We start from the raw sequence: 21,814 nt of genomic DNA, 5'->3' as shown, positions 1-21,814 counted from the left end.
AAGGGTGCATCCAGCTGCTTGCCTGTTTTATCAGTTTGTTTGTGAGAACAAGGACAAAGGCTAGTGTTCAATCTCCTAGTCAGCTTGGCTTAGTGTTTATCAGATTCTGTCAGATTGTAGAGATTCAATAGGGTAACGCATCCTGACTTGAGAAATGGCCTGGTCTTGCAGCAGGATGAAAATTTTAATCAAAGGTTTAAAATGCTTCCAAAGAGCCCCTTTGCAAATATGTCAAGGTGCATATATAAAGGATTAGTCTTTCGTGGGGGGGGGGGGGTGAGGGGAGCAAATCTTCAGATGGTTTAAGTCAACATAGTTCTGTTGACTTCAGTGGGGTTTTATCCATTTACAGCACCTGAGTATATGTCTCAAATTATTAATAATTTTATCGGTTTATTGTGTAAAAGAAACCTACACTTTTTTAGGCATGCAGGTTTCTTAATCAATATGGTGACCATCTATCACATACATTTTAGGATTGCATTTTATATGATGTAATTCGTTTTACTCATAGGAATCAATGAGCAGTATGGCATAGTATCAACCCATATTACATTATCTACCAGCAATGTGCAGGCACTTCTAGGCTGGAATGTGGCAGGAACTCATAAGTTTTGAGGAGGGGAAGTGAATAATAGCTTACCCACAAGCATCCTAGAGCACCATGAAGCAGTCCATGCATTTCTTTAAAGACATCATGACAGTTGGTTAAGATTTTTGTTTTTTTCTGAATCACTAAAAATACAACTCTAATTGCTATTAAATACTTCTACATATTTAATTCTGCCTCCCATTTTCCCTCATAAGGCTCACTTCAAATATTAATTCTTTCAAAGAAACATTCACGACCTTCTATATCTCTCAGTCAATATAATAGCAACTGTAATAAATGTATCAGTTATAACTTAGTGAAAATACTTGTTGAAATACAACTATCATGCACCAGTTGTTATAATTCCACGGTGGTACAAACATCATGGCCATACCATATTTTGCAGACAAAAGCAGTACTTCCAATAGTGGGGCCTGAAGCTAAGTGGGGGAAAAGGGAGTTATGAAGGAAAAGACAGGGGTGTAGAAAGTTTGGACAGACCACTCAATTGTTCTCCCCTCTCAGCTTTCATTTTTTTAAGAAGAGCCAAATCCACAAAGGCACTTAGGCACCTAACTGCCACTTTAGGCACATAAATGAAAAAAAATCAGACCTTCAAAACTCAACTGCCCCTAGCCCTGTAAGCACTGACATTTCTTGTGGTGGGCATGCACAAAGCTGCTAAAGTCCTGATGACATCTAAGTCACTGCAGGACCCTCCAATTAGACAATCTCTAATTTATCTTGCCTGCAGGGCAGCCGCACCAGTGTTTGGAGCACTCAGGATGGTGGAAACCTAGGTTCAAATACCCACTCTGTCTCATCAGAAGCAGGGACTTGAACCCAGTTCTCTCACCACTCAGGAGAGAGCCCAAACCACAGCTCTTAGGGCATTCTGGTGCGGGGTGTCTCTCTCAACCTCTCCTGTTGAAACTTTTCAACGTTGTATAAATACTTTAAATATTCTTTGCAGTAGGGACTGGAAACTGGGTTTCCAGGTGAGTGCTCTAGCTACTGGGCTATTGGGGATAAGCGGGCAGGGCATTCCCACCACTACTATTCATTGTAACAAATGTGCCTAACCATATCACCCCTACCTATTGGGGAGATTTTTTAGTTGTCAATCCCAAGTGAATGAAGAAACCTCCCTCTGCCTCCAAGTTAAGTGCTTAACTTCCTGGGAGGCATGGAGGAAGGTCACACCATTCCCCTGGACATTTCCTATTAGCTTATTTAGGCAGCTCTCCATTCAGCTTCCTGGCTTCTGTGAATCCCATTCTCAAGTGCCATGCATTGTATAGTGAGCCTGGGTGCCAAACTCAGGGCTGTGCATTCCACTAGGCAGCCAGACATCTAAATATTAATGTTGCAATGATGAGTTTTAGTCTCCTTTGTGGATGTAACCCTAAGGCTATGTCTATACTATGAGCTAGGGGTGTGATTCCCCTGCTCATGTACACATATTTGTGCTATTTGTTACTGCGCTAACACAGATATAAATAGGAGTGTAGTTACAATAGCATGGGTAGTGGCAGTGGAGGTGCGGCTGAGCCATGCAGAATACAAACCTGCCTGGAACCTGCATGTGTTGACTAAGAAAGAAGTTTAGCATAAGATATCAAAATAGATACCTACCCCCACAACTGAACACTAAGATATAATTCAGCCCAACAATTTGGCTTATATCACAAAGATCAACAGTACAGTTCAAATGGTTTATGGAAGGCCAACCCCAACCTCCCTTGACTTACAATGCAGACATTAAATATTGCACTTTCATAGATTTTGTGCAGTTAATGCTAAAATAAATTATCTTGTATACAAGTATCCAAAAATGGGGACCATCAGAAAAGTTTATATAAGCTGAGAGAAATAGCAAAAAATATATTTATCTAGAGTTGTTTTGAAAAATGTACATGATCTGAGAACTAAGTGAAATCTAAAAAATGAAACCCATAACTATATTACAAAAATAGGAAGTTTATAATATTATTGATATGAAAAAGCTTCTAGTTACTTACTAAGAAAGGCATCCCCTTAAAGTAGTTAGTAATTATGATTGATAAATTAATGTGAGAAAACAATCATTTTTCTGACTTCACCAGAACTTGTATAACATTTGATGAGAAAAATTCAATTAAATGAAATAACATTTAAATACTATTTTAATCACTGCATCCGATGAAGTGAGCTGTAGCTCACGAAAGCTTATGCTCTAATAAATTTGTTAGTCTCTAAGGTGCCACAAGTACTCCTTTTCTTTTTATTTTAATCATACTGATCTTTAACAAGCAAGTACTATTAAATCCTTCTATTTATGTTTCATCCAACAACTGATTTATAGTTTCACACATTATGAAATAGCTGACTGACAGCAATGGAATGTGAGGTTTCTCATCTTGGTTCAAAGCCAAGCCACCATGCTATTGCCACCAAAGTAGTAACTCTGGTAGACAGTGACTCATGGAAAATAAGCTGTAGGTGGCAGTTTAGTTCCAAACTTTACAACACATAATAAGAAAAGACACCAACATAGAAACACTTATCTGGCACTTCTGAAGGCTGTCTCTGCTGAAATTATTAACTGTGTTCTTGTGGAGACTGGCCGACTATTTTACCCTATAGGGGCTGCCCCCATATGTTTTCAGAACCCAAAGCATTGGTAACTTAACTGTTTCACTCCAGTTCGGGGGTGTCAGGAATAAATCAATGGGAACACAGTAATTCTGGCTGATAAAATATTAATACAGCGTGCTCGTCTTTAACATGATAATTTATTAGACTTAAGCACACAGAGAGATAAAAAAATAGGTTTAGAACATCCCAAATCATTACCTAGAATCTGGGATAATACTGAGTAATTTACAGCAGTTCCACTATAGCTGGTTACCTCCTCACCAGGGAGTAAGCTGTCAGGAAAAAGGTCTCTCAGGGTAGCTTCAGAGGACTGCTCCAAAATACACTCTATTATCTAGCCTTTATAACTAACTTTTACAAAACATACAGCTCATAGTGACCCCTACTCGGTCATCACCTCTCCTAATTTCAATAAACTACTCATCAACAAATGTTCCTAACAACGTTAGTCATAATAACCTTCTATATCAAAACTCAAGGTTTCATCCACTTATTTTTGTTTCAGTCTCAAATTGTTGACTCTTTCTCTTCCCTCCTCCCATTCTTATTAGCAGGAACTACAAGTCTGCAATTGCATTTCACTTTGTCTCCAGAAGCTTTGCTTTTTCAAAAAAAACCCTTAACTAGGTGACATTCTATTTTATTAATTCATGGTGGTTGAATGCAATTTGCTTGATCAAAATATAGGGGACGCCCTCCTCAAATCTGGGGTAACATCTTCAGGCTGCAGGTTGAAGAATATTATTGGTAATGTGGTATGGACAAGTGTCAAGGCTGATTCCCCACTCTGGCACTTTGAGTGCAGAAGATGGGTGCCAGCAAGAATTTTAAAAATTAATATTTCCCACTCCAAGCTTGTATTAAATCCCCAAGATTACAGCTTTTCTCTGACCTTGGCTTGGTAAACGCTGCCACCACCCAAATGAAAAACTGCCTCTTGCAAATCCTGAAAAAACTCACTTGGGAAGTTTTCCCTGAGGCCCCTTGGCTTTTCCACCCTTCCCTTGTGGGAGCTGAGAAGAAAACAAACAAAAGGGAAACCCAGCTGTTGCCACCAGCTAACTGAAAAACGTATGCACAGACCTTTTAAGACACAAATACCAATCAGATTCTTAAAAGAGGTAAATATTATTAAACAACAAAAAGAAAGAAAATACATCTGGAATTTAGTATTTTGCTAGATTTCAAAAGAGCAATTCCAAAAGCACCCAAAATAGCTTTCTTGGGGGGTTGAGCTTAAAGGTTACAAGCAAACAATAGCATCTGAGGTTAGCACAGAGGAATCCCAAGCCTTACAAAAAATAAAAGAAATAACCCTGATCATGTCTAGGTAAATATTCCCTGTCCCAATTAGTTCTTCTAGGTATGGGCAACGAATTTTCATACCTGGTCCAAACTTTACACAGCATTACAGCTGCCTCGTCTCTTCAGCCCATAGAGAACAACAGAGAGACAAAGGGAAAGCATTTTTCCCGTTTTTTTAAAAGTTCTAGCCTTCCCATTGGCTCTTTTGGTCAGGTGCCCACTCCCTTTCCTTTACTTGGGGACTTTTTAACCCTTTACAGGTAAAGCAAGCAGCCACCAAGAGGGACTTTATAGTTATCTGGCTGGGTGGGTATCTATAAAAAGGGAGCTATCCCCCCATTCATTTATCATGACAAGCTTGTACAGCCTCAAATTATTAAGCTTCAGTCACAAAAGCTGTAGCAAGCTCTAAATCCTTTTAACATTTCAAGAGCACGAAAATGAGACAAAATACTGAAGTCTCCATTGAAAGAGCACTTATCTTCTGAGGTACGTACAAATGTGGCTTTCTAAAAGTCATAGAAGTTAGAGATTGAAAATACCTGTGATGTCATCTTGTCCTTCCCCAGTCCATTAGGTTTGTTATCTACACAGTCCACTGCTAGTGCTTTGTGCTGTTTGAGTAGCTGTGGGTTATTTTAAACTAGTGCTCAAATATCATGGTAATTATTACTGTGTAAGAACCTCCCTAGAATAATACGACTGAGAATAGCTTTATCCTGTCGAGCCAGATGCTCATTTTTTATAATGTTTCAATCACCCTTTTTGCTGTAGTTTTTATTCATATATATTTTTGTGAAAACTAGAAACATTTGTGAAACAAAATGTGGGTATGTTTTAGCCAGAAAATTGCTACAATTACTGATCAGTGCAACCACTGTTCTGCTTTCTTTTCCAATAGTGGTTTTCCATAACTTAAGCCTAAATTCAAGGGTAATGAGGTGCCAAAACCCCTCCCTTGGGGGAGTTAGTTGCCTAAGTATCAGTTTTATGCTCCACTATGATACACAAAACTCCTGCTGACCCGTGCAGGTGTCTAAACTATCTTGGTACCTAAAGTTTTTTTATAATTAAATGTTCCCTCAGAACAGATGTTTCTGCCTCTGGGCATTCACACTGCTGCCTCACTCTAGGTGTCTGGATGACTATATCTTGCCTAAGCCTCAGAGCAACTCATGAACTGGGAAAGACAGGTAGGCATTCAGACACCGAACACATGTGCAGGGCCCAGTCTGGTAGATGTGCTTAGGAGAGGAGTGGGGGTTGTTGTGGGGGATCTGCCTCCTCTCACATGAGTGCTCTAAACATTGGGTTATAGGACATTCTGATATGAAGCTCCTTCAGCAGATCTTTTTGAAGTAGTTGCACTGTAAAGTCATTGGGCCAGACACAGAACAGGAATGAACAAGCACAAGCATGAGAAAGAGTCTGGAGCCTGGTGGTTAGAACCCTCACCCAGGATGTGGGAAAGCCAGTGTCTAGTCCATCTACCCCAATGATTCTTAAATTATCCCCAGTGCAACAGCTTCAACAGGAGAGACAGAAACACCCACATCAGAATATTCCACAGATCAATGGTCAGAGTAATCACTGAGAGGTGGTACACCCCTGCTCCTCACCCTTCTCCTCACCTGGCAGAGGGGCAATTTAAACCAGTGGTCTCCTATATCTCAGGTGAGTATCTTAATCACTGGGCTAAAAGTTAGAAGGTAGGTCCTCCTCCTCCTTCTTTCTTTCCGCTTCTTGGGGAAAAAAACACCTTAGGCCACTAACTCCAATAGAATATTTACAACTGATTTCAGAGTAGCAGCCGTGTTAGTCTGTATTCGCAAAAAGAAAAGGAGTACTTGTGGCACCTTAGAGACTAACAAATTTATTAGAGCATAAGCTTTCGTGAGCTACAGCTCACTTCATCGAATGCATCCGATGAAGTGAGCTGTAGCTCACGAAAGCTTATGCTCTAATAAATTTGTTAGTCTCTAAGGTGCCACAAGTACTCCTTTTCTATTTACAACTGAGAATCACTAACAGATATATTGCTACCTGCAAACAGGACCTTATCTCTGTGAGAGTGGTGGGCTTAGTGCACACCCCTCTTGTCAGCATCTCCCATTGACTAGCTTAGGCAGCTCCCTGTGTAGCATGCATGCTTTCCTGAATAGCATTTTAAGGCACTTAACTCTCCTCATTCCTGGTATAGTTAGTTGCTTCAGGCTTTGTGAATCACTCTGTTGTTCCTGTGATTTTCAAGGTGTATAAAAGTTAAGTGTTGTGGCACTCAATATCAAAATGCCTAAGTACCTTTGTGAACTTAGGCCTTGTACCTTTTATTTTATTGCTGTGATCTGTTCAGTGGGAAAACTGATATTTAGTCTGTTTAACAGGATATTTTGTAGGCAAGCTTTGTAAAGTGAACACCCTTTAAGAGCCTAAATATTTTCTACTCTACATTTGATACTATGTTATCTCTGGTCCTAAACAGAAGAGGATATTCAGGTTTCTGAAAGCATCTAAAAGAATAATTATTGCTTAATGTTTAAGAAGCAGCACTATATAGGACCTCTTTGTCTTGCATTGCCCCATTCTCCTTGTCCTATGTGTTTGGCAGCCTTATGTTGATTTTGAAGTGAGCAGCAGGTCATGCTATCTGGAATAGATGACAACTCTGAGTGCCAGTCTCAGAGCAGACTGCTAAAAATAGGGCAGACACCCTGTCATAAAACCAAAGGGAAGAATAAACAGCTTTAAAATCCCTCCTGGCCAGAGGAAAAACCCTTGCACCTGTAAAGGGTTAAGAAACTAGGATAACCTCGCTGGCACCTGACCACAATGACCAATGAGGAGATAAGATACTTTCAAAGCTGGAGGGAGGGAGAAACAAAGGGTCTGTGTCTGTCTGTGTGATGCTTTTGCTGGGGACAGAACAGGAATGGAGTCTTAGAATTTAGTAAGTAATCTAGCTAGATATGCATTAGATTATGATTTCTTTAAATGACTGAGGAAATAAGCTGTGCTGAATAGAATGAATATTCCTGTCTTTGTGTCTTTTTTCAGAATAGCAGCCGTGTTAGTCTGTATTCGCAAAAAGAAAAGGAATACTTGTGGCACCTTAGAGATTAAGAAATTTATTTGAGCATAAGCTTTCGTGAGCTACAGCTCACTTCATCGGATGCATTCCTAGCTGTAGGTCATGAAAGCTTATGCTCAAATAAATTTATTAGTCTCTAAGGTGCCACAAGTACTCCTTTTCTTTTTGTGTCTTTTTTGTAACTTAAGGTTTTGCCTAGGGGGATTCTTTATGTTTTGAATCTAATTACTCTGTAAGGTATTTACCACCCTGATTTTACAGAGGTGATTCTTTTTACCTTTTCTTATATTAAAATTCTTATTGTAAGAAATTGAATGCTTTTTTCACTGATCTTAAGATCCAAGGGTTTGGGTCTGTGGTCACCTATCCAAATTGATGAGAATTTTTATCAAGCCTTCCGCAGGCAGGCAGGTGCAAGATTTTGGTGGTGGCAGTGGAAGTCCAAGGGCAAAGGGTAAAATAGTTTGTACCTTGGGGAAGTTTTAACCTAAGCTGGTAAAAGTAAGCTTAGGAGGTTTTCATGCAGGTCCCCACATCTATACCTTAGAGTTCAGAGTGAGGAAGGAACCTTGACATGGTGGCACAGGTGGGATCTGTGGTCAGGTGCCAGTGAGGTTATCCTAGCTTCTTAACCCTTTACATGTGCAAGGGTTTTTCCTCTGGCCAGGAGGGATTTTAAAGGTGTTTACCCTTCCCTTTATTTTTATGACATGCCCCCCAAATCACAGCTAGGGTGAAAAGCTGGCTAGGATTTCCTCCTGGAGCTCTAGGAAAAAAACAGAGTTAATAAGACACATACACCTCTAAATATACTACCAAGTATACAAAGACTAACAGTATTTTCCACATCTCAAGGATGATTTTAACCAGTTAATTCTGGGAAACTTTCACGGGAGAAGAAAAGGAGTACTTGTGGCACCTTAGAGACTAACAAATTTATTAGAGCATAAACTTCCATGAGCTACAGCTCACTTCATCGGATGCATTTGGTGGAAAAAACAGAGGAGAGATTTATATACACACACACAGAGAACATGAAACAATGGGTTTATCATACACACTGTAAGGAGACTGATCACTTAAGATAAGCCATCACCAGCAGCAGGGGGGGGAAAGGAGGAAAAGCTTTCATGGTGACAAGCAAGGTAGGCTAATTCCAGCAGTTAACAAGAATATCAGCGGAACAGTGGGGGGTAGGGTGGGAGGGAGAAATACCCTGGGGAAATAGTTTTACTATGTGTAATGACTCATCCATTCCCAGTCTCTATTCAAGCCTAAGTTAATTGTATCCAGTTTGCAAATTAATTCCAATTCAGCAGTCTCTCCTTGGAGTCTGTTTTTGAAGCTTTTTTGTTGAAGGATAGCCACTCTTAGGTCTGTGATCGAGTGACCAGAGAGATTGAAGTGTTCTCCAACTGGTTTTTGAATGTTATAATTCTTGACGTCTGATTTGTGTCCATTCATTCTTTTGCGTAGAGACTGTCCAGTTTGGCCAATGTACATGGCAGAGGGGCATTGCTAGCACATGATGGCATATATCACATTGGTAGATGCGCAGGTGAAGGAGCCTCTGATAGTGTGGCTGATGTGATTAGGCCCTATGATGGTATCCCCTGAATAGATATGTGGACAGAGTTGGCAACGGGCTTTGTTGCAAGGATAGGTTCCTGGGTTAGTGGTTCTGTTGTGTGGTGTGTGGTTGCTGGTGAGTATTTGCTTCAGATTGGGGGGCTGTCTGTAAGCAAGGACTGGTCTGTCTCCCAAGATCTGTGAGAGTGATGGATCGTCCTTCAGGATAGGTTGTAGATCCTTGATGATGCGTTGGAGAGGTTTTAGTTGGGGGCTGAAGGTGACGGCTAGTGGCGTTCTGTTGTTTTCTTTCTTGGGCCTGTCCTGTAGTAGGTGACTTCTGGGTACTCTTCTGGCTCTGTCAATCTGTTTCTTCACTTCAGCAGGTGGGTATTGTAGTTGTAGGAATGCATGATAGAGATCTTGTAGGTGTTTGTCTCTGTCTGAGGGGTTGGAGCAAATGCGGTTATATCGTAGCGCTTGGCTGTAGACAATGGATCGAGTGGTATGATCTGGATGAAAGCTAGAGGCATGTAAGTAGGAATAGCGGTCAGTAGGTTTCCGATATAGGGTGGTGTTTATGTGACCATCGCTTATTAGCACCGTAGTGTCCAGAAAGTGGATCTCTTGTGTGGACTGGTCCAGGCTGAAGTTGATGGTGGGATGGAAATTGTTGAAATCATGGTGGAATTCCTCAAGAGCTTCTTTTCCATGGGTCCAGATGATGAAGATGTCATCAATGTAGCGCAAGTAGAGTAGGGGCATTAGGGGATGAGAGCTGAGGAAGCGTTGTTCTAAGTCAGCCATAAAAATGTTGGCATACTGTGGGGCCATGCGGGTACCCATCGCAGTGCCGCTGATTTGAAGGTATACATTGTCCCCAAATGTGAAATAGTTATGGGTCAGGACAAAGTCACAAAGTTCAGCCACCAGGTTAGCCATGACAGTATCGGGGATATAATCTACATACCACACAGACTATGCTGACAGCTTGTGCCACACACTCTCAAAGAAACTGCGGAACCACCTGATCAAAATCCTCTACAGCAAACAGGGAAAGATTAAGAATGTGCTCTCAAAACTGGTTACTCCCATAAAGAACCAACCTTCCACACAAACTTCCTCGTGGCTGGACTTTACAAAAACTAGACAAGCCAATTACAAAACATACTTTGCTTCTCTACAAAAGAAAAAGGACACTAAGCTATCTAAACTACTATATGCCACAAGGGGCCACAACAATGGTTCCCGTAACCCACCCAGCAATATTGTTAATCTATCCAACTATACTCTTAGCCCAGCAGAAGAATCTGTCCTATCTCGGGGCCTCTCCTTTTGCCCCTCCAGCCCCACGAACATGATACAGTTCTGTGGTGACCTAGAATCCTATTTTCGACGTCTCAGACTCAAGGAATATTTCCAACACACCTCTGACCAACATATTAACCCACAGAGACCTTCCTGCCAACACTACAAAAAGAAGGATTCTGGGTGGACTCCTCCTGAAGGTCGAAACAGCAGCCTGGATTTCTACATAGACTGCTTCCGCCGACGTGCAAGAGCTGAAATTGTGGAAAAGCAGCATCGCTTACCCCATAACCTCAGCCATGCAGAACACAGTGCCATCCACAGCCTCAGAAACAACTCTGACATCATAATCAAAAAGGCTGACAAAGGAGGTGCTGTTGTCATCATGAATAGGTCAGAGTATGAACAAGAGGCTACTAGGCAGCTCTCCAACACCACTTTCTACAAGCCATTACCCTCTGATCCCACTGAGAGTTACCAAAAGAAACTACAGCATTTGCTCAAGAAACTCCCTGAAAAAGCACAAGAACAAATCCACACAGACACACCCCTGGAGCCCCGACCTGGGGTATTCTATCTGCTACCCAAGATCCATAAACCTGGAAATCCTGGACGCCCCATCATCTCAGGCATTGGCACCCTGACAGCAGGATTGTCTGGCTATGTAGACTCCCTCCTCAGGCCCTTCGTTACCAGCACTCCCAGCTATCTTCGAGACACCACTGACTTCCTGAGGAAACTACAGTCCATTGGTGATCTTCCTAAAAACACCATCCTAGCCACTATGGATATAGAAACGCTCTACACCAACATTCCACACAAAGATGGACTACAAGCCGTCAGGAACAGTATCCCCGAAACTGTCACGGCTAACCTGGTGGCTGAACTTTGTGACTTTGTCCTGACCCATAACTATTTCACATTTGGGGACAATGTATACCTTCAAATCAGCAGCACTGCGATGGGTACCCGCATGGCCCCACAGTATGCCTACATTTTTATGGCTGACTTAGAACAACGCTCCCTCAGCTCTCATCCCCTAATGCCCCTACTCTACTTGCGCTACATTGATGACATCTTCATCATCTGGACCTATGGAAAAGAAGCTCTTGAGGAATTCCACCAGGATTTCAACAATTTCCATCCCACCATCAACCTCAGCCTGGACCAGTCCACAAAAGAGATCCACTTCCTGGACACTACGGTGCTAATAAGCGATGGTCACATAAACACCACCCTATATCGGAAACCTACTGACCGCTATTTCTACCTACATGCCTCTAGCTTTCATCCAGATCATACCACTCGATCCATTGTCTACAGCCAAGCGCTACGATATAACCGCATTTGCTCCAACCCCTCAGACAGAGACAAACACCTACAAGATCTCTATCATGCATTCCTACAACTACAATACCCACCTGCTGAAGTGAAGAAACAGATTGACAGAGCCAGAAGAGTACCCAGAAGTCACCTACTACAGGACAGGCCCAAGAAAGAAAACAACAGAACGCCACTAGCCATCACCTTCAGCCCCCAACTAAAACCTCTCCAACGCATCATCAAGGATCTACAACCTATCCTGAAGGATAATCCATCACTCTCACAGATCTTTGGAGACAGGCCAGTCCTTGCTTACAGACAGCCCCCCAATCTGAAGCAAATACTCACCAGCAACCACACACCACACAACAGAACCACTAACCCAGGAACCTATCCTTGCAACAAAGCCCGTTGCCAACTCTGTCCACATATCTATTCAGGGGATACCATCATAGGGCCTAATCACATCAGCCACACTATCAGAGGCTCGTTCACCTGCGCATCTACCAATGTGATATATGCCATCATGTGCCAGCAATGCCCCTCTGCCATGTACATTGGCCAAACTGGACAGTCTCTACGTAAAAGAATGAATGGACACAAATCAGACGTCAAGAATTATAACATCCCAAAACCAGTTGGAGAACACTTCAATCTCTCTGGTCACTCGATCACAGACCTAAGAGTGGCTATCCTTCAACAAAAAAGCTTCAAAAACAGACTCCAAGGAGAGACTGCTGAATTGGAATTAATTTGCAAACTGGATACAATTAACTTAGGCTTGAATAGAGACTGGGAATGGATGAGTCATTACACAAAGTAAAACTATTTCCCCATGGTATTTCTCCCCCCCACTCCACCCCACCCCCCACTGTTCCTCTGATATTCTTGTTAACTGCTGGAATTAGCCTACCTTGCTTGTCACCATGAAAGGTTTTCCTCCTTTCCCCCCCCTGCTGCTGGTGATGGCTTATCTTAAGTGATCACTCTCCTTACAGTGTGTATGATAAACCCATTGTTTCATGTTCTCTGTGTGTGTGTGTATATAAATATCTCCTCTGTTTTTTCCACCAAATGCATCCGATGAAGTGAGTTGTAGCTCACGAAAGCTTATGCTCTAATAAATTTGTTAGTCTCTAAGGTGCCACAAGTACTCCTTTTCTTTTTGCGAATACAGACTAACACGGCTGCTACCCTGAAACCTTTCACGGGAGAGTGCATCAGCCACTTTGTTAGAAGCTCCTGTTGGATGTCGAAATCAAAATCTTGGAGAGCTAAACTCCACCAAATAAGTTTTTTGTTATTTCCCGTGGTGGTATGAAGCCACCGTAGCGCAGCATGGTCGGTTTGCAGGTGTAAACGTCGTCCCCAAACATATGGGCCTAGCTTTTCCAGAGTGTAGACACTGGCATAACATTCTTTGTCACTGACTGACCAGTGGCTTTCCCTCTCAGACAGTTTTTTGCTGAGAAACACTATAGGGTGAAATTCTTGATCCGGTCCTTCCTGCATTAAAACTGCTCCCACACCACGCTCGAATGCATCGGTGGTTAGTAGGAACGCTTTGTCAAAGTCTGCAGCCCTTAATACAGGGTCAGTCATGAGTGTCGCTTTAAGCTGGTTAAAGGCCTTCTGACACTCTTCGGTCCACTGAATGGCATTTGGCTGTTTCTTTTCAGTTAGGTCTGTCAATGGGGCGGCGATTTGGCTGTATTGCGGTACAAATCATCTGTAATAACCAGCCAAGCCTAAGAAGGATTGAACCAGTTTCTTTGACTTTGGGACAGGCCACTTTTGGATAGCATCCAGTTTGGCCTGTAGGGGGTTGATAGTTCCTTGATCCACCTGGTGTCCAAGGTAAGTCACTCTGTTTAGGCCTATTTGACACTTAGAATCATAGAATCATAGAATCATAGAATATCAGGGTTGGAAGGGACCCCAGAAGGTCATCTAGTCCAACCCCCTGCTCAAAGCAGGACCAAGTCCCAGTTAAATCATCCCAGCCAGGGCTTTGTCAAGCCTGACCTTAAAAACCTCTAAGGAAGGAGATTCTACCACCTCCCTAGGTAACGCATTCCAGTGTTTCACCACCCTCTTAGTGAAAAAGTTTTTCCTAATATCCAATCTAAACCTCCCCCATTGCAACTTGAGACCATTACTCCTCGTTCTGTCATCTGCTACCATTGAGAACAGTCTAGAGCCATCCTCTTTGAAACCCCCTTTCAGGTAGTTGAAAGCAGCTATCAAATCCCCCCTCATTCTTCTCTTCTACAGACTAAACAATCCCAGCTCCCTCAGCCTCTCCTCATAAGTCATGTGCTCTAGACCCCTAATCATTTTTGTTGCCCTTCGCTGTACTCTTTCCAATTTATCCACATCCTTCCTGTAGTGTGGGGCCCAAAACTGGACACAGTACTCCAGATGAGGCCTCACCAGTGTCGAATAGAGGGGAACGATCACGTCCCTCGATCTGCTCGCTATGCCCCTACTTATACATCCCAAAATGCCATTGGCCTTCTTGGCAACAAGGGCACACTGCTGACTCATATCCAGCTTCTCGTCCACTGTCACCCCTAGGTCCTTTTCCGCAGAACTGCTGCCGAGCCATTCGGTCCCTAGTCTGTAGCGATGCATTGGATTCTTCCATCCTAAGTGCAGGACCCTGCATTTATCCTTATTGAACCTCATTAGATTTCTTTTGGCCCAATCCTCCAATTTGTCTAGGTCCTTCTGTATCCTATCCCTCCCCTCCAGCGTATCTACCACTCCTCCCAGTTTAGTATCATCCGCAAATTTGCTGAGAGTGCAATCCACACCATCCTCCAGATCATTTATGAAGATATTGAACAAAACGGGCCCCAGGACCGACCCCTGGGGCACTCCACTTGACACCGGCTGCCAACTAGACATGGAGCCATTGATCACTACCCGTTGAGCCCGACAATCTAGCCAGCTTTCTACCCACCTTATAGTGCATTCATCCAGCCCATACTTCCTTAACTTGCTGACAAGAATGCTGTGGGAGACCGTGTCAAAAGCTTTGCTAAAGTCAAGGAACAATACATCCACTGCTTTCCCTTCATCCACAGAACCAGTAATCTCATCATAAAAGGCGATTAGATTAGTCAGACATGACCTTCCCTTGGTGAATCCATGCTGACTGTTCCTGATCACTTTCCTCTCCTCTAAGTGCTTCAGGATTGATTCTTTGAGGACCTGCTCCATGATTTTTCCAGGGACTGAGGTGAGGCTGACCGGCCTGTAGTTCCCAGGATCCTCCTTCTTCCCTTTTTTAAAGATGGGCACTACATTAGCCTTTTTCCAGTCATCCGGGACTTCCCCCGTTCGCCACGAGTTTTCAAAGATAATGGCCAAGGGCTCTGCAATCACAGCCGCCAATTCCTTCAGCACTCTCGGATGCAATTCGTCCGGCCCCATGGACTTGTGCACGTCCAGCTTTTCTAAATAGTCCCTAACCACCTCTATCTCTACAGAGGGCTGGCCATCTCTTCCCCGTTTTGTGTTGCCCAGCACAGCAGTCTGGGAGCTGACCTTGTTAGTGAAAACAGAGGCAAAAAAAGCATTGAGTACATTAGCTTTTTCCACATCCTCTGTCACTAGCTTGCCTCCCTCATTCAGTAAGGGGCCCACACTTTCCTTGGCTTTCTTCTTGTTGCCAACATACCTGAAGAAACCCTTCTTGTTACTCTTGACATCTCTTGCTAGCTGCAGCTCCAGGTGCGATTTGGCCCTCCTGATATCTTTCCTACATGCCCGAGCAATATTTTTATACTCTTCCCTCGTCATATGTCCAACCTTCCACTTCTTGTAAGCTTCTTTTTTATGTTTAAGATCCGCTAGGATTTCACCATTAAGCCAAGCTGGTCGCCTGCCATATTTACTATTCTTTCGACTCATCGGGATGGTTTGTCCCTGTAACCTCAACAGGGATTCCTTGAAATACAGCCAGCTCTCCTGGACTCCCTTCCCTTTCATGTTAGTCCCCCAGGGGATCCTGGCCATCTGTTCCCTGAGGGAGTCAAAGTCTGTTTTCCTGAAGTCCAGGGTCCGTATCCTGCTGCTTACCTTTCTTCCCTGCGTCAGGATCCTGAACTCAACCAACTCATGGTCACTGCCTCCCAGATTCCCATCCACTTTTGCTTCCCCCACTAATTCTACCCGGTTTGTGAGCAGCAGGTCAAGAAAAGCGCTCCCCCTAGTTGGCTCCCCTAGCACTTGCACCAGGAAATTGTCCCCTACGCTTTCCAAAAACTTCCTGGATTGTCTATGCACCACTGTATTGCTCTCCCAGCAGATATCAGGAAAATTAAAGTCACCCATGAGAATCAGGGCATGCGATCTAGTAGCTTCCGTGAGTTGCCGGAAGAAAGCCTCATCCACCTCATCCCCCTGGTCCGGTGGTCTATAGCAGACTCCCACCATGACATCACTCTTGTTGCACACACTTCTAAACTTAATCCAGAGACACTCAGGTTTTTCCACAGTTTCGTACCGGAGCTCTGAGCAGTCATACTGCTCCCTTACATACAGTGCTACTCCCCCACCTTTTCTGCCCTGCCTGTCCTTCCTGAACAGTTTATAACCATCCATGACTGTACTCCAGTCATGTGAGTTATCCCACCAAGTCTCTGTTATTCCAATCACGTCATAATTCCTTGACATCACCAGGACCTCCAGTTCTCCCTGCTTGTTTCCAAGGCTTTGTGCATTTGTATATAAGCACAACACTTCTTAGCCTTAACAGTTAGTCCTGCCTCCCTTATGCTCTCAAAGACTTTTTATAGGTGTTCCAGGTGTTCTGCCCAGGAATCCGAAAATATGGCCACATCGTCAAGGTAGGCGACTATATATTCCCCTAATCCCGCTAGGAGACCATCTACAAGTTTTTGGAAGGTGGCGGGTGCATTCCACGGCCCAAAAGGGAGTACATTAAATTCATACAGCCCGACATGGGTGGTGAAGGCTGACCTTTCCTTGCCGGATTCATCTAGCAGTACCTGCCAGTACCCCTTGGTTAAGTCCAAGGTAGAGATGAACTGGGCCCGTCCCAGTTTCTCTAATAGTTCATCTGTGCATGGCTTTGGATAGCTGGGCGAGTTACAGCATTTAGTTTACGGTAATCCACGCAAAAACATATCTCCCCATCTGGTTTGGGAACTAGAACGACTGGAGATGCCCATGCACTGTAGGAGGGGCGGATTACACCCATCTGTAACATATTCTGGATCTCCCGTTCTATAGCAGTTTTAGTTTGAGGAGACACCCGGTAAGATTGGACTTTAATTGCATGAGCATTACCTGTGTCAATGGACTGGCTTGCCAATTCAGTCAGTCCTGGGGTAGCTGAGAACGTCGGCGCATAGCTAGTGCACAGCTCCTAGATCTGTTGTCGCTGCATACACCCGAGGGTCATGGAGAGGTTCACCTTTTCCATGCCACCAGCACTTTTCTCTTTGTAGTAGACACCTTCAGGCCCCTCAGCGTCATCTCCTCCTTGGGCTGTAAACTGACAAACTTTTAATTCTCTGGAGTAAAAGGGCTTTTGAGAATTAATACAGTATACCTTAGGCTTTTGTTTGGAGGTGGGGAATGCTATGAGGTAATTAACAGTTCCCAGGTGCTCCTAGACCATGAATGGCCCTTCCCATGATGCTTCCATTTTATGGGCCTGGAGTGCCTTTAAGACCCTAACCTGATCTCCTACTTTGAAGGAACACGCTCTGGCATGTTTATCATACCAGGCTTTTTGCTCTTTTTGAGCATCCTGTAGGTTTTCTTTAGCAAGGGCTAGAGAGGTTCGGAGGGTGTTTTGTAGGTTGGTTTTCAAAGTCCAGAATGTTAGTTCCTGGAGAAGATATAAATCCCTCCCATTGCTGCTTCACCAAATGTAAAGGTCCCTTAACCTCACAGCCATATACAAGTTCAAATGGTGAAAACCCTAGACTGGGATGTGGTACAGCTCTGTAGGTAAAGAGCATCTGCTGCAACACTAGGTCCCAATCATTGGAGTGCTCATTTACGAATTTACGTATCATGGTCCCCAAAGTTCCATTAAACTTCTCCACCATGCCATTTGTTTGATGGTGGTAAGGAGTGGCAACCAAGTGATTTACCCCATGAGCTTCCCAAAGGCTTTCCATAATTCCTGCCAGGAAATTAGTTCCTGCATCTGTGAGGAAGTTGGAGGGCCAACCTACACAGGCAAAAATGTCTGCTAGTGCCCGGCACACACTTTTAGCCCTGGTGTTGCTTAGAGCTACTGCTTCCGGCCATTGCGTGGGAAAATCCATGAAAGTCAATATGTACTGCTTTCCTCTAGGTGTCTTTTTCAGAAAAGGACCCAAAATATCCACAGCTACTCACTGAAATGGAACTTCAATGATGGGGAGTGGCTGGAGAGGGGCTTTGACCTGGTCTTGGTGTTTTCTCACTTTTTGGCATACCTCACAAGACCGGACATAGGTAGAAACATCCTTGCCCATTCCCTCCCATTGGAATGACCTCCCCAACCGGTCTTTGGTCCTGTTCACCCCAGCATGGCCACTAGGATGATCGTGGGCTAAGCTCAAGGGCTTGATCCAGTACTTAGTTGGAACTACGAACTGTCTCTGAGGATGCCAGTCTTCGTGGTGTCCACCAGAAAGTGTTTCCTTGTACAAAAATCCTCTTTCTACAACAAACCTGGATTGATTAGAAGAGCTGAGAGGTGGTGGGTTGCTCTGTGCTGCCGTCCAAGCTCTCTGGAGGCTTTCATCTACTTCCTGTTCAGCCTGGAACTGTTCCCTTGATGCTGGAGACATCAGTCCCTCATTGGATTGTGGGCCTGTGCTTGGTCCTTCTGGAAGTGATGTAGGGGATGGGACTGTTTCCGTTGACTGTGAATCGCTCTCCGCTTGTGCTCTATGTTGGGGTTCAGGCTCCGGCTGAGCCTCTTGTGTAGGGTTATCAGCTGCTGCCAGTTCAGATTCGGTGGGGCCCTCTGTTTTTGGGGTTGCAAGTACTGGATTCAGTGCGGGCAATGGATCTGGTGCTGATTGTTCCACCGGTTCCGGTTCTGGGACTGGCTCTGTCTGGGTCTCTGGGACTGAATCCACTACTGCTGTTGCAGACATTGGCCTGGTGTCTGGGTCCATCACTTCTGACCGGGTCCTGGTAGAAATTTCCAGAACAGCGTTAGGCGTGATGGCTGGTTTAGTCTGGCTGTGGGTGACCATTCCCACCCTCTTGGCTGACTTCACATGATTGGCCAAATCTTCCCCCAACAGCATGGGGATTGGATAATCATCATAGACTGCAAAAGTCCATGTTCCTGACCAGCCCTTGTACTGGACAGGCAATTTGGCTGTAGCCAAATTGAAAGAGTTGGACTTGAAGGATTGAATCAGCACTTGGATCTCTGGGTTGATTAAATTGGGGTCCACTAAGGAAGCATGGATAGCCAACACCTGTGCTCCAGTGTCCCTCAACGCGGTGACCTTCTTCCCTCCCACAATCACGGTTTCCCTCCGGTCCAAGGGTATCTGGGAGGTATCTGGGCCTGAGGACCTCTGGGGTGATTCTGGTGCAATGAACTGTAATCTGTTGGGGTTCTTGGGGCAGTTGGCCTTTACATGCCCTGGCTCATTACATTTAAAACATCGTCCAGCTGACGGGTACCTGGGGCGAAGTAGGTTGCTGGAGAACGGGGTGGCGGGATGATAAGGTGTCTGGAGGGTTCCTTGGGGGTAGGTGGGGCCTTGGGCAGCCCTCGGTAGTAGGCCGTGGTCTGAGGTTGTCCCTTCTGGTATCCGCTCCAACCGCGACCAGTTTTTTTCTTCTCTGTCACCCCTACCCATTTGGCTCCAATCTCCCCTGCCTCGATTATAGTTTTGAGCTTCCCATCTAGGATGTATCTTTCTATTTCCTCAGGAACACCCTCTAAGAACTGTTCCATTTTCATTAGGAAGGGCAAATCTGCTGGAGATTTAACACTTGCTCCTGATATCCAGGCATCCCAATGTTTCACAATGTGGTAGGAATGTCGGGTAAATGACACATCTGGTTTTCACCTTAGGGCTTTGAACCACCGACGGGAATGTTCGGGTGTTAGCCCCATTCTGACTCTAGCCTTGGTTTTAAACAGTTCGTACTTGTTCCTGTGTTCCTTAGGCATTTCAGCCGCCCACCTCATCTAAGGGTCCACTGAGCTGTGGCCTCAGCTCTACCATGTATTGGTCTGTAGAGATGCTGTACCCAAGGCAGGTCCTTTTGAAGTTTTCTAAGAAGGCCTCAGTATCATCGCCTGCCTTGTAGGTGGGGAACTTTTTGTGATGGGAAGTGGTACCTGGAGAAGGATTGCTAGGGTTTGTTGGTATATTCTGCTGAGCCTTTTCCTTTTCCTTCTCCTCCTCCACATGCTTCCTCTCTTTTTCCTTCTCCTCCAGTTCTTTGGCCCTTGCCTCCAGTTCTTTGTCCTTGGCCTCCATTGCTCTCCTGTGGGCAGCCGCTTGGTGTTGTTCTGCCTCTTTCGCTGCCTCGTTGTCTTTGTCCTTTGCCTCCATTTCTCTCCTGTGGGCAGCTTCTCAAGATTTTTCTGCTTCTTTCACTGCCTCCAGTTTGGCTAACTCCAATTTGTGTAGTGTCTTGGTTTCTGTCATCTTTACCTCTCTGTGTTTAACTTACTTTACACCCGAGGGTTAGAAATAAAGCAAACAAAACTTGGCTTGTAAAATTTTGCTGTGATGTAATAGGATACCTATATTCTCGGATAGTGATTGTTAGCCTACAGAAAAATCCAAAAAAAACCCTAGGTAACACCTTTGGCTCCAGGCAAATAGGCAGAAAACCCCTCTAGTTGCACTTAGGAAAAAAAAAATTCAGGTCTGTGAAGACTGGTGAATTTCCCTGCAGGAGATGATCTTCCTAAAAACACCATCCTAGCCACTATGGATGTAGAAGCCCTCTACACCAACATTCCACACAAAGATGGACTACAAGCCGTCAGGAATAGTATCCCCGATACTGTCACGGCTAACCTGGTGGCTGAACTTTGTGACTTTGTCCTGACCCATAACTATTTCACATTTGGGGACAATGTGTACCTTCAAATCAGCGGCACTGCGATGGGTACCTGCATGGCCCCACAGTATGCCAACACTTTTATGGCTGACTTAGAACAACGCTTCCTCAGCTCTCGTCCCCTAATGCCCCTACTCTACTTGCGCTACATTGATGACATCTTCATCATCTGGACCCATGGAAAAGAAGCTCTTGAGGAATTCCACCATGATTTCAACAATTTCCATCCCACCATCAACTTCAGCCTGGATCAGTCCACACAAGAGATCCACTTCCTGGAAACTACGGTGCTAATAAGCGATGGTCACATAAACACCACCCTATATCGGAAAACTACTGATCGCTATTCCTACCTACATGCCTCTAGCTTTCATCCAGATCATACCACTCGATCCATTGTCTACAGCCAAGCGCTACGATATAACCGCATTTGCTCCAACCCCTCAGACAGAGACAAACACCTACAAGATCTCTATCATGCATTCGTACAACTACAATGCCCACCTGCTGAAGTGAAGAAACAGATTGACAGAGCCAGAAGAGTACCCAGAAGTCACCTACTACAGGACAGGCCCAACAAAGAAAATAACAGAACGCCACTAGCCATCACCTTCAGCCCCCAACTAAAACCTCTCCAACGCATCATCAAGGATCTACAACCTATCCTGAAGGACGACCCATCACTCTCACAGATCTTGGGAGACAGGCCAGTCCTTGCTTACAGACAGCCCCCTAATCTGAAGCAAATACTCACCAGCAACCACACACCACACAACAGAACCACTAACCCAGGAACCTATCCTTGCAACAAAGCCCGTTGCCAACTCTGTCCACATATCTATTCAGGGGATACCATCATAGGGCCTAATCACATCAGCCACACTATCAGAGGCTCGTTCACCTGCGCATCTACC

The sequence above is a fragment of the Dermochelys coriacea genome, chromosome 1 (assembly GCF_009764565.3).
Source record: "Dermochelys coriacea isolate rDerCor1 chromosome 1, rDerCor1.pri.v4, whole genome shotgun sequence".
In the NCBI taxonomy this organism is placed as follows: Eukaryota; Metazoa; Chordata; order Testudines; family Dermochelyidae; genus Dermochelys; species Dermochelys coriacea.
The sequence above is the reverse complement of the archived record's forward strand: the minus strand, read 5'-3'. Positions refer to the sequence as shown.